General features: G+C 40.4%; 1 protein-coding gene across 6 annotated transcripts in view; it reads right to left on the bottom strand.

The window, feature by feature from the left end:
* SPIDR (scaffold protein involved in DNA repair) overlaps positions 1-18,373 on the bottom strand; it is a 309,901-nt gene that overhangs the window by 92,441 nt on the left and 199,087 nt on the right. The window lies entirely within an intron of this gene.

Consider the following 18,373-nt stretch of genomic DNA (forward strand, 5'->3'; position numbering starts at 1 on the left):
ATTCCTAATTTTATGATGTATAATCCAAAAAGAGTTGGATAAGGCTGTGCAGAAAAAGCATTTGACAAAATCCAACACTCTTTCCTGATAAAAACACTCAACAAACTAGGAAGAGAAGGGAATTTCCTCAACTTTACAAAGGGCATACATGAAAAACCAACACCCAAAGTTCCCATTGTGGTTCAGTGGGTTAAGAACCTGACATAGGATGCGGGTTTAATCCCTGGCCTTATGCAGTGGGTTAAGGATCCAGTGTTGCTGCAAGCTGCAGTGTACGTTGCAGATGAGGCTTGGACCTGGCAATGCCATGGCTGTGGTATAGGTAGGAAGCTGAAGCTCCAACTTGACTCCTAGTCTGGGAACTTCCATATGCTGCAGATGCGGCCCTAAAAAGAAAAAAGAAAAGGAAAAACCTATTTTATATTCCTGGCTCCTTTGTTGAAGATTAATTGACTGTAGGTATCTGGGTTTATTTCTGGGTTCTCTATTCTGTTTTAGTACCAGTACCACACTGTCTTGATTATTATAGCTTTGTAGTATTGCCTGAAGTCTGGGAGAGTTTTATACCTCCTGCTTGGTTTTTGTTCCTCAGGATTGCTTTGGCAATTCTGGGTCTTTTATGGTTCAATGTAAATTTCTGGATTGCTTGTTGCAGTTCTGTAAAGAAGGTCATTGGTAATTTGATAGGGATTGCACTGAATCTGTAGATTGCTTTGGGTAGTGTAGCCATTTTTTATGATATTAATTCTTCCAACCCAGGAACATGGAATATCTTTCCATTTCTTGAATCCTCTTAAATTTCCTTGATTAATGTTTTATAGGTCTCAGCATATAAGTCTTTCACATCTCCTTGGTCAGGTTTATTCCTAGGTATTTAATTTTTGGGGGTGAGATTTTAAAAGGTATTTTTGTAGTCCTTTTCCAATATTTCATTGTTAGTATACAGAAAGGCAACCAATTTCTGAATGTTATCTTTTATCCTGCTACTTTGCTGGATTCGTTGATCAGTTTGAGTAGTTTTTGTGTGGAGTCCTTATGGTTTTCTATATATCATCCGCATACAGTTACAATTTTACCTCTTCTCTTCCAATTTGGATACCTTTTATTTCTTTTGTATGTCTGAATGCTGTGGCTAGGACTTCCAATACTATGTTGAATAAAAGTGGTAAGAGTGGGCATCCTTGTCTTGTTCCAGATTTTAGTGGGAAGGATTTCAGCTTTTCTCCACTGAGTATTATATTTGCTGTGGGTTTGTCATAAACTGCTTTTATCACGTTAAGGTATGTTCCCACTATGCCCACTTTAGAAAGAGTTTTTATATTGAATGGATGTTGGACTTTGTCAAATGCTTTTTCTGCATCTATTGAGATGATCACGTGCTTTTTGACTCTTCTTAATGTGGTGTATGACATTGATTGATTTGCATATGTTGAACTATCCTCATATACCGGGATGAAACCCACTTGGCTGTGGTATATGAACTTTTTTATATGTTAATGGATTAGGTTGGCTAAAATTTTGTTGAGAATTTTTGCATCTATATTTATCAAAGATATTGGCCTATATTTTTCTTTTTTGGTAGTATCTCTGTCTGGTTTTATTATTAGGGTGATGTAAAATGGGAAAAAGATAGTCTCTTCAGCCAGTGTTGCTGGGAAAACTGGACAGCTGCATGCAAATCAATGAAATTCGAACACACCCTTATAACATGCACAAAAATAAACTCAAAATGGCTTAAAGACTTAAATGTAAGACAAGACATGGTAAAACTCCTAGAAAAGAACACAGCCAAAACATTCTCTGACATCAGTTGTACAAATGTTTTCTTAGGTCAGTCTCCCAAGGCAACAGAAGTAAAAACAAAAATAAACCAATGGGACCTAATCGAACTGACAAGGCTTTGCAGAGCAAAGGAAATAATAATAATAAAAAAACCTTAAAAGACAACCTGTGGAATGGAAGAAAATAGTTTCAAATGATGCAAATGATAAGGGCTTAATCTCTAAAATATACAAACAACTTATACAACTCTACAGCAAAAAAGCCAACAACCCAATTGAAAAATGGGCAAAAGACCTGAACAGACATTTCTCCAAAGAAGATATACAGATGGCCAACAGGCACATGAAAAAATGCTCAACATCACTAATTATTAGAGAAATGCAAATCAAAACTACTATGAGGTACCACCTCACACCAGTCAGAATGGCCTTCATTAACAAGACCACAAACAACAAATGCTGGGGAGGGTGTGGAGAAAAGGGAACCCTCCTACGCTGTTGGTGGGAATGTAAACTGGCAAAATAGCAATGGAAAACAGTACGGAGGTACCTCAGAAAAGTAAATATAGAGCTACCATATGACCCAGAAATCCCACTCTTGGGCATATATCTGGACAAAACTTTCCTTAAAAAAGACACATGCACCCGCATGTTCACTGCAGCACTATTCACAATAGCCAAGACATGGAAACAACCCAAATGTCCACTGATAGATGATTGGATTAGGAAGGTGTGGTATATATACACAATGGAATACTACTCAGCCATAAAAAAGAATAATGCCATTTGCAGCAACATGGATGCAACTAGAGACTCTCATACTTAGTGAAGTAAGTCAGAAAGAGAAAGCCAAATACCATATATCACTTATATCTGATATATGGCATAAGTGAACCTTTCCACAGGAAAGAAATGCATGGACTTGGAAAACAGACTTGTGGTTGCCAAGGGGGAGGGAGTGGGATGGACTGGGAGTCTGGGTTTAAAAGATGCAAACTATTGCATTTAGAGTGAATAAGCAATGAGATCCTGCTGTATAGCACAGGGAAATATACCTAGTCACATATGATGGAACATGATGGAGGATAATATGAGAAAAAGAATATATATATGTATGTGTGACTGGGCCACTTTGCTGAACAGTAGAAATTGTCAGAACACTGTAAACCAACTATAATGGAAAAATAAAAATCATCAAAAAAAAAAAAAAGAAAAAAAAGAAAAATCCACACCCAATATCAGACTCAGAGCGGAAAGATGAACGTTCCCCCTATAATCAGGAAAAAAAGATGCCTTTTCTTGCTACTTCCATTTAAGCTTGTCCTTGAAATTCTATCCAGAGCAATTAGGTAAGAAAAGACACAAATGACAAATATATTGGAAAGGAAGACGTAAATATATCTCTCCACACTAGCCAGAATACAAGAAAAAGAAAAAGAAAGAAAGGAAATAACAAGCTTTGGTGAGGATGTGGAGAAACTGGAGCCCACATATGCACATATGTATCTGGAGAGACAATAAAATGGTGCATCTGCTGTAGAAAATATGCTGGTGGTTCCTCAAAAAGTGGTTAAACATAGAATTACCATATAACCCAGCAATACTACTCAGAGGGATATACCCAAGAGAAATGAAAAAAAAAAATGTGTCCACAGAAAGTCTTCTAGGAAGATATTCACAACAGCATCATTCATAACAGCCAAAAGTGGAAAAAAAAAATCCCAAACATCTATTAGAGGATGAATGGCTAAACAAAATTTGGTATACCTATACAATGGCATACTGTTCAGCCATAAAAAAGAAAAGACAATGACAAAGGCTTCAACACAGACAAACTTTGGAAACATGATGCTAAGTGAAAGACACCAGACCTCAAACGCCCCCACACTGTACAACTCCTCTTATATGATGTGTTCAGAAGAGGCGCAGACGTAAAGACAGAAAGCAGATGCTGGGTCACCAGGGCCTGGCAGGGGCGGGAAGTTGATGAGGAGGGCGCAGGGTTTCCTTCTGTGATAGGAAAAATGTGTTGGAGATAAATAGAAGTGGTTAAACAATAAATAGACCTGGTGGTTGCACAACACTGTAAATGTACTAAATACCTTTGAATTGTATACTTTAAAATGGTTAATTTTATGTGATGTGAACTTCACCTCTATCAAAAAATTTTGTAAAAGTAAAGGTGATGTGTGCACACAAAAGACCCACATGTTCTGACAGGCATTCAGGGAACTAGTCCTAGCACACACAATTCCTCCCAAGGCAGTGACTGTAAATGGCCTCTTCTCATGTAAGCTTCCAGGCAGTCTGTTTGCAAGGGGGCATGTAGGATGGCCCTGAGCAAATGTGCATTCTTTGTGCGGTTTTTACTAAACGTCACTCTCCAAGCAGAAGTGACAGGAGAGCTGCAGCTACCAGGGGGCCAGAAAAAAAGGCAAAGAGCCCCTGGGATGAGGCTCCACTGCTGTACCTTACCCCTTAGGCCAGAGCCTCCTACTTTCCACCCATGCCTCTACACAGACACCAGATACCCTTCTTTGAGAAGCACCTGGGAGAAATTCAAAATTTAAACATAAAGGTACACTGGCAGATAGCCCACCATGGTGAATGACACTTGCTCCCCAAAACATGGTAACAACTCTATCATAGCAAGAAATCTCATTCTAGTCTTTTCTGAAGAGATGATACATTAATGAACAGAATAAAAATTGGAATTTCTTGCTTTCAAAAGATTTAAAGATTTCCTGGTATCTTTGCTGACACTGCAGTTTTCTACTTTTCTACAGCTCACAAAGACAGGCTTTCAAAGACTGTCCATTGTTTTCTTGTACAGCCAATGTTCTATGGTCGCTTATCTGTGTGCACAGCTGCCTAAGGCACCTCTAGGTTTTCCAAAAGGCAGTTTAAGTGGCAATATTTCAGAAGGTTTGATGTTTATTTCACTCTTCTCTTCCCACTGCCCTACATACACACAGAGGCTGGTCCTCTCTGCTGGCTCCCTTCTGCAGGAACTTCTGACACCTGCATTCAGATTCCACACCAGAGAGAGGGAGGACAGGCTGGGACATGGCTGAGGACCCTGCAGAGCAGCTGTGCCGCAGTCAGAATTACTCCAGACCTGGGCGACTGCCCCCCTCTCAGCTTCCCCTGAGCAACACAGACCTTATTCTCTCTTCAATTCAAAGCATGGGTTTCTGCCTCCTCAGCTAATTAAATTTTGTTTAATGTTAAATGTTGCTTTCATCCTTTCATCACCTACCTGTGCCATATTTCTCTTAGTCCTGCATTAATTGCAATAAATGCTGTAACCCCTCAGTCATTCTCAGCTGGATTCTTTTTTTTTTTTTTCTCTTTATAAATATCCTCACTCTAGAGCAGCTTTTACTGCTCCCCAAGAGCCCCTCCTCTTTGCCCTTTTCTTGTTCCTTTACATCGACTGAGCACCTTGCAGGGGCCCTGAATGCAAGTGTCTCATCTTCTATATTCCCTAAAGCAGAATGTTCTTGGCAATTCCTACTCCTAGGATCAGACTCCCTGTCAGTCTCCTTAGAGGAATAACAGCACGTGAGGCATGTCCACACAGCTGGTTAGTCCAGAGTAAAGAGAGGGACACAATCACGCATTAGGCTACTCCGTTGCCACTCCTCTTCCCACCCACACGTACTGTTATGTGTCTACTACCTTCAGGGTCCTGTACCATCTGAGGGTCCTTGACCTCAGATGGTTAAATGGGAGAAGCGAAATTTAAAAACAATACGTATTGGCTGATTCTGAAAGCACTGACAAGTATTAGTGAATGCCTAATACCTGGCCATTATCCTCACTATATGACAAGCACCTGTCTAGACGCCCTTGTAGCTGTGCAAATAAATGCAAAGGTTCAGAACACATATCACTTCCAGGCCAACCAGTCTGAAGAAACAAGGGTCTCTGTTAACATATCACACTGTCTCTGTCTTCCAAAGAATGGCTTTGGAGGGTATGTTTGCTGCATTTTTCTGTGGCACATGGGGCTGATTAGGATCAAGCTAATTAGAACTGCACGGCCAGGAAATGAGCACAACAAGGGTAAGCCTACCAAGACTGCCAGCTGGCTGTCCCAAGTGCTCTGGGTCCAGCAGCAGCTGGAAGGAAGGCAGGGCAGAATAGGTCATGTGACGGAGGCAAACAGAGAGAAAGGGGGCAGCAAGATATGTCAACTCAACGTGAGCAGGAAATTGGATCTTACACTTGATCTAACCCGTCTGCGGGTATTTGGCTGTGCAGACACGTGGTGTTTTGTGCCAGAACTTGGCTGTCCCCTGCCCCTCGCCCCAAACACTGTCACTGTCTCCCACGGCTCTGCTCTGTGCTGTCGTCTCAGAACGCACATTCAGAGCTGCAATCTGGCTCACAGGGAAGTTCTAGTGTGACCAAAGTACTGCTCCAGATTACAGCTGCAGGCATGGGGCGGGGGGGGGGGGGGATGCAGACCATCAGAGCTCTCCGGCCTCTTTTAGGAACAAAAATTTCCAGGGGAAGGAGATCAGGGACAGGCAGAAAATTCCCTGCCTGTTATATAGGGCCACCTTGAAATCATTCTTGATCTTGATGGAAAACAGGTGCTGGAAAATCACCACGGCCAGATTAAAATGAAAATTTAGAACTATGGATACACATACCATGGTCGTCTGGCTATGAATCTGGAAAACTACTCTTGTTATCTTCATAACGTTACGAAAATTTTATTTTCATAACTGTCTGTATTCACATTAGTAGGCTATTGTTATTCCTTTTGATTTTTTCAAGTGAATCACATAAAAAAGAACATAGATACTATTTCACATTATCAATAAACTCATTGAGGATACATATTCAAGGTATATCTTCGCTATAAATATGAACTCCAGCAATGAAAAGTGTTGGTATTACACAGTATTTAAAGAACATGAACGTACCGCTTTCATATTATCTACAGCTCTGATTCTACTCTGAAACATTTAAAACTTCAGGAGTTCCTGTCGTGGCGCAGTGGTTAACGAATCCGACTAGGAACCATGAGGTTGCGGGTTCGGTCCCTGCCCTTGCTCAGTGGGTTAACGATCCGGCGTTGCCGTGAGCTGTGGTATAGGTTGCAGACGCGGCTCGGATCCCGCGTTGCTGTGGCTCTGGCGTAGGCCGGTGGCTACAGCTCCAATTCGACCCCTGGCCTGGGAACCTCCATATGCCGCAGGAGCGGCCCAAGGAATAGCAAAAAGACAAAAAAAAAATTAAAAAAATAAAAAAATAAAATTTCAATCAGCTAGCTGTAACCTGACATTAGACCAATAAAATGATAAAAGCTTAAAAAGAGATAAAGAGTAGGAAAATGGATCCATTTTCTGCCATCCAGAAAGGAAGAACTGATACTCACACAAAGACAAACTGTTATAAATGCCAAAAAGAGATACACCTAACTGAAATATATTTAGGGACATATAGAGCAGGCACAATATTTGCAGATAAATACTCCTACATATAATCCTTACCTGAAAGGAGTTTACAACCTTAAAGACTGACATCTCTATAACTACAATGCAAATGACCGTAATAGCTATAGAACAAATTGTGCTATCTACTTGGAATCAGGCATTTTATAAATGTTATCTCATTTAATCTTCAAAATAAACACTCAAGGCTGACAATGATGGTACTAACTGCACGGTGCTATTCTACCTACATACCTACCCATCTTTTTTTTTTTTCTGTTTTGGCCACCCCACAGCACGCGGAGTTCCCAGGCCAGGATCAGATCCAGCTGCAGCTGTGACCCACACCGCAGCTGTGGCAACACTGGACTCACTGTGCTGGGCTGGGGATCAAACCTGCATCTTGGCACAGCAAAGATGCTACCAATCCCACTGCGCCATAGTGGGAACTACCCATCTACTCATCTTTAACCAATAAACAGTGCTAGAGGATAGCAGTGTTCAGATTCAAACTCAAGTTTGTCTGCTTCCAAAATTTGTTTTTCTCATTGTACCACACGGAAGAAGACACTATTTCCCTGGGGGAAATCAGGAGAGATTTCACGGGGCAAATGGCATAAGACTGGGTAGGAAGATGAGCTACTGTGAATGTACCACAGCATCAAATAATAATTTCTATTTTTCTGCCTTAAGATAATGAAAAGAACTTCCAGAACAATTAAGAAAGAAAAAGAAATAAGATACAACAGATTGGAAATGAAGAAGTAAAACTACCTTTATTCAATGGAGTTCCCATTGTGGTGCAGTGGTTAGCGAATCTGGCTAGGAACCACGAGGTAGGTTGTGGGTTCAATCCCTGGTCTTGCTCAGTGGGTTAAGGATCCGGCATTGCTGTGAGCTGTGGTGTAGGTTGCAGACTCGGCTCAGATCCCGTGTTGCTGTGGCTCTGGTGTAGGCCGGTAACCTCCATATGCCTCGGTGTAGGCCGGTAACCTCCATATGCCTCTGGTGTAGGCCGGTAACCTCCATATGCCTCGGAAGACAAAAAGACAAAAAAAAAAAACAAAAAAACTACCTTTATTCAAAGAATGAGTGATTTTATGTATGAAAAATCCTATGAAATCCACTAAAAAGCTGTGAGCTAATAAGCAAATTCAACAAGACTTCAGAATATAAATCAATATATAAAAATCACTTGCATATCTACACGTTAGCAATAAACAATCCGAAGTGAAATTAAGGAAATAATTCCATTTACAAAGGTATAAAAAAGAAAATATTTAGGTATAAATTTAACAAATATATAAGGCTTTCAGGCTGAAAATTATAAAGTACTGCTGGAAAAAAATTAAAAATCATTTATCTATTTTTTTTGCTTTTTTAGGGCTGCATCTGAGGCATAGGGAAGTTCCAGGCTAACGGTTGAATTGGAGCTGCAGCTGCTGGCCTACATCACAGCCACAGCAATGCTAGATATGAGCTGGATCTGTGACCTACACCACAGCTCACGGCAATGTGGATCCTTAACCCACTGATTGAATGCAGGGATTGAACCCCCATCCTAATGGATACTAGTCAGTTTTGTTATGGCTGACCCACAAAGGGAACGCCTAAAAATTTAATTAAATGAAAAGACACCCCATAGTTATGGATCCAAAAACTAAATATTGATAAGATGGCAATTGACAGATTCAACACCATCTCTATCAAAAAATATCTATCAATAACCCAGATGGTTCACTGCAAAAGTTATCAAGTTGATTCTAAAATTCATACGTAAATATAAGAGACTCAGAATTTCCAATATAATCTTGAAAAATAAAGTTAGAGCACTCACAGTCCCTGATATCCAAAACATACTATAAACTTACAGTAATTAAGATAATTGTGGTGCTGGCATGCAGATAGAGCAGCAAAGGAGAACTGAGAGTCTAGAAATACACACAGGAGTTCCCATTGTGGGTCAGTGGTAACAAACACGATTAGTAACCATGAGGATACAGGTTCAATCCCTGGCCTTGCTCAGTGGGTTGAAGATCCGGTGTTGCCATGAGGTGTGGTGTAGGTTGAAGACGTGGCTTAGATCTGGCATTGCTGTGGCTGTGGTATGGGCCAGGAGCTGTAGGTCCGATTCAGCTCCTAGCCTGGGAACTTCCATATGCTGCATGTGTGGCCCTAAAAAGCAAAACAAAAATAAAAATAAACACATATTTATGGTCAACTGGTTTTTGACAAGGGTGTCATGAAAATTCCATAGAGGAAGAATACTTATTTTAGTAAACAGAGCTAAGAAAACTGGATATACACATGTAAAATAATGAAGCTGAACTCCTGCCTCACAGCATACACAAAAATCACTCAAATGGATCACAGACTTAAACATAAGCGTAAAAACTCCTAAAAGAAAATACATAGAATAAATCATCATAATTTTGGATTAGACAACATTTTCTCAGATAAGACACCAAAATACCAGAAGCATATGCAACCAAACACCATCAAAATTAAAAACTTTTGTGTTCCAAAGAATATTATCAAAAATGTGAAAAAACCCCTACAGAATTTGAGAAGATATCTGAAAGTCATATATGTGGCAAGAGACTTATATTCAGAATAAAGATATAAAAGTAAAATATAAATATAAATAAAATAATATATAAAATAAAAAATATATAAAATAAAAATAAAAATATATAATTCAACAACAAAAAGACAAATAATTCAATTAAGAAAACATGCAAAGCACTTAAAAAGGCATCTCTCAAAAGAGGTATACTAAGGAGTTCCCGTCATGGCACAGTGGTTGACGAATCTGACTAGGAACCACGACATTGCGGGTTCAATCCCTGACCTTGCTCAGTGGGTTAAGGATCCGGCATTGCTGTGAGCTGTGGTGTAGGTCACAGATGCAGCTTGGATCCCTCACTGCTGTGGCTCTGGCGTAGGCGGGTAGCTACAGCTCCAATTAGACCCCTAGCCTGGGAATCTCCAGGGAGCGGCCCTAGAAGAGGCAAAAAGACAAAAAAAAAAAAAGAAAAAAGAAAAAAAAAGTATACTAATGGCCAAGATGTATATGAAAAGATGCTCAATGTCATTAATCCTGAGGGAATGTAAATTAAAGCCATAATGAGATACCACTTCACATCTACTAGGATGGCTAGAGTAAAAGAGTCAATCATAAGTGTTGCTGAGGATGTGGAAAAACTGGAGCCCTTATACATTGCTGGTGGGAATGTAAAACAGTACACGTTCTTTGGAAAACAGTTTAGTTTCTCAAAGAATTTTTAAAAAGGGTTATCATATGACCTAGCAATTCTACTCCTTGATATATACTTAAGAAAACCATGAAAAATTACATCCAGAGAAAAAAAACTTGTACGCAGATGTTCATAGCACTATTCCTATTAGTCTAAAGTAGAAGCCACCTAGATGTTCATCAATTGATGGATAAACAGATAAACTAAATATGGTCCATCCATACAACAGAATCACTCAGTCATAAAAAGACAAGTGCTGACATATGTCACGACATGGGCGAACCTTGAAAATACAGGAAGTGAAAGAAGCCAGTCATTAAAGACCACATATTGTATGGTGCCATTTATAGGAAATGTCCAAAACAGGCAAATCCACAGAAACAAAAAGTAGATTAGTGGTTACTGTGGCTAGGAGAAAGAGGAGTTAGTAGTCAATTGGTATGGGGTTTCTTTTTGAGGTCACAAAAATGTTCTAATATTATCATATGGTTATGACTGCACAGTTTTGTAAATATAAAAACTGTTGACCTGTACATTTTGGAAAGGAAAATGTTTACATGTGAATTACATATTGATAAAGCTCTTTAAAAAAGAGGTAGAAATAAGATAGATTCCTTCAGCTTCTTTTCAGTTGAGTTCTTATTTCTACATTTCTTTGTATATGTATTAAAGAACAGCAAGGATTAGATCTATAATTCAATGGGCTTGATACTATTTTACCCTTCAGTATTTCAGATTGTGAATAGGAAGAATGGCAAGGAATTCAAAATATCTGGGTGTCAATTAGTAGGATTACTAGTAATGAGACAGTACTGAGAAAAATACAGGGCTAAATGACCTTGGGATATCATAAGGACCACCAAGAGCTGTTTTAAAGAAGAAATAAGCAAATCATTTCACCAAGTAACAGGAAGAAAGTGAAAACTCATAAGATCTGCAGATGTGGCTGGTGTGCACACAGCTGACAACCTTCTTTTCAAAAGAACTCTAGCAGCTGGAGACAAGATTTGTTCTCTAATGTCCAAGCACACACACACAGGTCTCTGATTTTCTCACTCAATACCTGTCACCTCCTCATTCGGCATTTCCACTACCAAGAGTCTGGGATGTCTTCAACTGCTCTAGATAAAGCAAAACTAGACCGTTGTAGTTACCAGTATCAACCAATACTGGGTGCAGCACTAAGGCCGTTGTTTGAAATGTATTTATTACAGAGGAAACTTCTATATCTCCATCATTTAGAGGCAGCGTTCACTGTTGACAGATGAATATACATAAATGTTCATTTTCTAAAGTAAACAGGCACCAACTCCTTGCTGATGAAGAGGCAAGGACAAGGGTGGTCAAAAGCATGGAAGTAAGGAGTTCCCACTGTGGCTCATCGGTAACAATCCCTGGCCTCGATCAGTGGGTTAAGGATCTGGCATTGCTGTGAGCTGTGGTATAGGTCACAGATGCAGGTTGGATCCTGTGTTGCTCTGGCTGTGGTGTAGGCCAGAAGCTGCAGCTCCGATTCGACCCCTAGCCTGGGAACTTCCATATGCCGCATGGCAGCCTTTAAAAGAAAAAAGCATGGAAGCAAAACAACTTCAGTCAAGCTTCCCCTACAGCCAGAAAACAGATGCCAAACCAACACAAATGTTGATTCATAACTTGATGTCTTTTCTTTGCGTTTAGGTTTCTATTACTTTACAAAGTTGTTTGTTAGTATTTTACAATTTTTGCAAATTCATGCTTGCTTGCTTTTTTTTTTTTTTTTTTTTAATATATGGCTACACCTACAGCATATGGAAGTTCCCAGGCTAGGGGTGGAATAGGAGTTGTAGCTTCCGGCCTGCACCACAGCCATAGCAACACCAGATCCAAGCCACGTCTGCGACCTACACTACAGCTCATGGTAATAACAGATCCTTAACCCACTGAGCAAGGCCAGGGATCAAACTTGTGTCCTCATGGATACTAGTCAGGTTCCTTACTGCTGAGTCATGTTGGGAACTCCCCATGCCTGCTTCTAAAGAACAAGTGAGCCACCTTCTACTGAGTGCTATTAGTATATGGAAGCGTCATGGTAAATGCTTTACATACATGATCTCATTTAATCTTCACCCATGAACCTGTATTATGGGAATTATTATAATTCCAATTTCACAAATAGGAAATATAATTTGCTCCAAGTCTCCCCGCTAAGTGGCAGAGCTGGAGTCAGCATGTGAACCAAGACTAGTCTGATTCCAGAGTTTTGGTTATTTCCATTGATGGCCTGCCTCTACCTCAATGAACTTTCAAAAGACAAATGGTATTTGTCTTTGTCTGACTGACTTCACTTAGTATGACCATCTCTAGGTCTGTCCAGGTTGCTGCAAATGGCAACATTTTATGGCTAAGTAATATTCTATTGCACATACATATTACATCTTCTTTACCCATTCATCTGTTGACACACACTTAGGTTGCTTCCAAGTCTTAGGTATTATAAATACTACTGCTATGAACACTGGCTATAAATCTAAAAAATTATACAAATGAACTTATTTACAAAACAGAAACAGAATCACAGGCATAGAAAACGAACTTATGGTTACAAAGGGGAAAGGGGGGAGGGATAAATAGAGTTTGGGATTAACAGATACATACCATTTTATATAAAAGATAAAAAAACGAGGACCTACTGTACAGTACAGGGAACTATATACAATATCTTATAATAAGCCATAATGGAAAAAATATGAAAATGAATATATATGTATATATAACCAAATCACTTTGCTGTATATCTGAAACTAACACAATATTGTAAATCAACTATACATCAGTTAAAAAGAAGGGAAAGGAAAAAGAAAGAAAACTGGTACCTCTATTAAGAGCGAGAGCTAGAATGCCTGGACTGTGGTTATGCTGTGCTGTGAGCGCTGGGCATCCCCAATACCTTCTGTACAGACAAAACCTTGCTCTCGAAACCTGCCTACACGCCCTGCTCCCAGTCATGCTTCTACACACCCCCTACCCCCAGCAACTCCGGTGCACAAAGCCACCGAGGAACTTGTTTCAGCTTTCAGCTTATGAGGCATCCCTGTGGCACTGTGTTAGCCGCCCTCTTTCACACATGGAGGTCCCGCCACTCTAAGTGCCTGCCACAATGACCTGGCTTTCCTTGTGCGTCACGCCCTTCCTCTCCAGTTCCCTCTGTAGTCTCTCTTCCTCCCATTCTCTAGTGCTAGATGACCTGACATGGTGATGTGACACTTCCCTAATGTGACCTCACCCATTGCCCTGGCTGTGACATGGCAGCTCTGAAGGGGGCACAGGGTGGGGCAGCAGGTACTGCCTGTACCAAGGAAGCTGTTATCTGCCTCTCACAGTACACGCCCTCCAGTGCCTTTGGAACTTAGCACCATGGACAAATGCAACCTATCAAACTAGCCCTCAAGACGAATCCACATACAAATATACATACTGCCAGCTATAGGCTGAAAACCCCCAAATATTTATCTCCAACCTAAAATCCTTCTCTGAATGTGAGATTTGTACATAAAGACATTTCTCATGTGACATCTTTTCTTAGATCTCAGGAATCTCAAACTAAATATGCCCCAAACTGAATTATCAGTTTCCCCTCCAAACCAGTTTTTCTCATCAGTAAACAGCAATCATTCAACCAAGCAATCAAACTGAAAATCACTTTTTGTTTTTTGTTTTTTTTTTTTTTGCTTTTTAGGTCTGCACCTGTGGCCTATGGAGGTTCTCAGGCCAGGGGTTGAATCGGCGCTGCAGCTGCTGGCCTACACCACAGCCACAGCAATGCAGGATCTGAGCCGCGTCTGTGACCTACACCATAGATCATGGCAACACCAGATCTTTAACCCACTGAGCAAGGCCAGGGATTGAAACTGCATCCTCATGGCTCCTAGTCTGATTCATTTCCGCTGAGCCATGATGGGAACTCTGAGAATCACTTTTTGTTTTTGTGCTTCAATAATGTTTTATTTATTTTTAAATTTTGTAATTATAGTTGATCTCTTAATACTTCCTTCTATCTTACCCCTCACCCAGCCCTTTACCAAGTCACTACACACCATCAGAAACACTGTCTCCATTTCCCTTGGTGTCACATGGGGCTCAGGAGCCTCTGACAACAGCAAGACTCTCTTCCTGGGTCTCTGCTTCCCCTGGGGTCCTGCCCCATGAGCATAGCTAAAGTTGTCTGCTGGACTGGTAAACCTTATTTGGGGTTAGGTGGTGGCCATGGCAAACACTGCGGTTCCTGTATGTGGCCTGTGAGGTTGTGGCCACCCTAAATCTGGGTTCTCTGCTGTCTTCTCCATCCCGGCCACTCTGCCATCTCCCACCTGTCTAGGAACTATCAAAGGTACTTCCTCTTGTGGATGCAATTCTCTTTCATCTGATTTTCACCTAACATCCATTTATCTTTCAAGTGTCACTTAAATAGTACTTTCTTAAAATACTCATGCTTGAATCCCCAAACTAAATTCTGTCCCTTCTCCAGTGGTCTCATAGTGCCCTACTTTTTATTATCAGAGCACTGATCACAGCTTAAACTCATAAATTGTTTTGTCTGGGAATCCCTCAGCAGACTATGCTCCATGAGCACAGGATGATGCCTGGTTTAGTCAACTATGCAGACCCAGAACCTGACCCAGGACAACAGCGGATTTTTTTTTTTAATTGAAAAAAGGAAGAAATATGATATAAGAGACTTCCTAAAGAAAGAGTCAAAAGATGAAAAGAGAATAAAACATCATGACATAGAGAAACGAAAATGTGCTTTTTTCCCTGAGTTCAGCTCAATGAATTTCCATAAAATTAAAATGCAAGATAATTAGAAAACCGTTAAATAGGAAGGTTCTGTCCCTGCAGGCTTTTGACCACTGGGTAAGTTCTATGAATTCAATGCCCTCACAAAAGACTAACTCCCCCATAAGAAATGTCTCTTCAATGATAGGCTAGAAAGAATGTGTGTCCCTGAGGGATAAAATTAAATTATTTGTCCCTAAGTTACATACCTCAAGGAGAAAGGACATAAAGGTTTCAGAAAGGGAGGAAGAGAGGCAATGTTCAAGGGCGATCACCAGGGACTGGGAACAAAGTCGTTTTGTCTAGACTCTACTCTGCTGGCAGGGAGAGAGTCACTAGGGAATCCAATTACCTGTCTTTGCCTTAGTTTCCTTCACTATAAACTGTCTCCAAGACTAGTGCTCTATTTCAGCTAAAAAAGCCTATGGCCTTATTAGTCATGCACTTATCTAATATTCATCCAATATGCAGTGGATTTAGATAAAGGTGTATTTTGGCTTTGAACAGACTAACTTGCTTAATGCTTAGGGAGTGTCCTCTGGACTGGTTTTTTGTTACCTTTGATTTTAGTGATTTATAAAACTTGGGTTCATGTTGGTTACTGTGACCTACAACACCTTGAGAAACTGAGCAGAAGTGGTTTCTTTCATAACCCAAGTTAAAGGAAATCATCCAGAAAAACAATGGACAGGAGACTCTTACATACTACATTTCTGAAATCTAAAGTATATTTCTGATGATGTTTCACAGCTCAGAGGACATGAGTCTTTTGACAGAATCTATCCTAGCCTCTTCAGGACTGGCAGGTTTCAAATAAATTTCATTTCAAAGCTAACAAAAATTGGGTTTTCTACCATAGAAGAGAAGCTTTTACTGATCTCATAAAAGTGACACTGCTGGAATGCTGGGAACGGACTGAGACGATATGGTCAAGGAGTCAAGTTAGACATAATTTTTCATCACAGTGTTTCACTGGGAATCACCCCACCTGGTTTGGGCAGGAAGACAAGGGAGTCTCATAAGACAAGGTTGTTTATCTTTGCATAGGCCTTAATTTATTCTGACGTGGCAATTTCCAGCTCTTTATAGAAAATACACAGTGTTCAGTTCAAGGATGGTTAGACAGGTTCTTGGGTTAAGACAGGTAAGTAAAGCAGGGACAGCAAGAGATCCCTGGCCAGTCTTCCTCCTGCACCCACCACACTCATGTTCTGGACAAGGATGACTCCACATGATGTATGGCTGCCCAGTACTGATGGGCAGGAAGTTACAGGCAGAAATCTCAAGTAGAAAAGAGTGTTCCAAGTAACAGGCCTGAATCTTCTGATGGTGTTTCCTCTGTTGTGTTGCACATGGAGGTGTAAAGGTCCACGCCAGGACACATGCTGATGAGTGACTCTCCAAGGAGGTGTTTTATACACACCAGCAAAGAATTAATAGAGAGCTAAGTATAATGCTACTTCTATGTCAATTAGATTTGTAAACTGGAGAAGCTGATCATTATTATAGCAAATGAACTGAGGAAAAACTAATAATCAGTTATACAATAAGATCTCTTTGTATCCCAAAGACATCTCAGAAGCCTTGTCCCAAACCCAAGGCCAAATACTGTAGTCTCTGTCCCCAAAGCTCCTTTTTCTGCACAGTCTACCGAGTTCCCCCGGGCTAGCTTTCCAGGGTGAAAAATGACCCCTGGGTCAGCTGTAATTTAGATTACACAGACTGGTTCTTACTCAGTTTTTTCCCCTGTCTTTCAGCTCCAATATTCTCTATAATTCTGTCATTGGGGGATTCTATATCTCATGATATTTTTATGTCCACCTGTGTAACTGTCAGCAAGTAAGAACCTCTCTGAGGCCCAATTTCCTCATCTGTGAAATGGGATTAGTGTCCTCCAGCCTCTGTCTACAATCTCATGTGTGCTACAAGAAGCCCCTCTCCCTGCCCCCACAATGCATATTATTACATCTGAATAACTGAATGCTGTTTTCTTGTTTTTGAGGTTGATGCCTGGCTTGCCTTCAATCTGCCTGAGCATAGCCTCATTCGGTATGTTGCAGGGTGCGTTACAAGGCACAAACCCAAAGCAATCATATGCCGACCACTGGCAACAGCTCACCTTTCAATTTCTTCTCTTTGTTCAATGAGTAAAATAAGTGTGACTATAGGAGCTGGAGGGACAGACTCTGAATCACCATCAGCTTCCCCCACCCTCTCACCACTTGGCTCAGCACCTGCTGCCCCCACCTCCTTGGAGTTGTGCTCTCTATGCCTCACTCACTCTTATTCCCCTCTCCAGAGCCCACAAGGTTAGTTATTTAACCTATACCTGTCTCAGGTAATTCTACTCAGATTTATGCAAATTTAAGTCTAGCACAAAACTGGTTGACAGCCACAAGTCATGTTTAAAACCTAGACAATGGTTTGACACACATATATCAAACAAAATAAAAACACCTTTTTTTTCTATAATTCCAAAAGAAATGTTCTCTAACTCTACACATGAAGGGGACTTTTCCGAAATTCACAGTACTTTAAAGTAAATTGCCACCTACTAGAAGAGAATTCCTAACTAACAGAGCAATGTTTATGTTGCTCCTTCCAAATAACATCAGAAGGCACCTTAAGAATAGAATGACTGTGGATTATTATTTCTTCAATATGTGTCTTCTTAATAGTAGATAGAAAAAGAGATCATTTGATGAATGGGTATCTATGCTTTTAATTTCTATTCTGTTATAAATCTGTCTTTCTACTTTGAGGGCAATTTAACATGGAAAGAAAGATAACCTCAGAAAGGTCTGACATAAACACTCAGTAAACAATGTGTCTACAACTCTTTGAAAACACATAAATTCAGGGAGAGTTTAAATCTAAGTACTAAAGATGCCATTCCCACAATCTGTTGGAGAAAGGTACCCTTTTTTTTTGAAGTTTAAGTTTTATATGGGGCAAAATGAGGACTTAAGCCCGGGAGGCGGCATCTCAAGTAAGCCTGAGAAAATAGTAAGTACTTTGGATCACAGGTCTGGAACTTGCTCTTATAGCCAACGAGCTACACTGTCCACCAAGGCAG

The sequence above is a fragment of the Phacochoerus africanus genome, chromosome 6, assembly GCF_016906955.1.
Source record: "Phacochoerus africanus isolate WHEZ1 chromosome 6, ROS_Pafr_v1, whole genome shotgun sequence".
Classification (NCBI taxonomy): domain Eukaryota; kingdom Metazoa; phylum Chordata; class Mammalia; order Artiodactyla; family Suidae; genus Phacochoerus; species Phacochoerus africanus.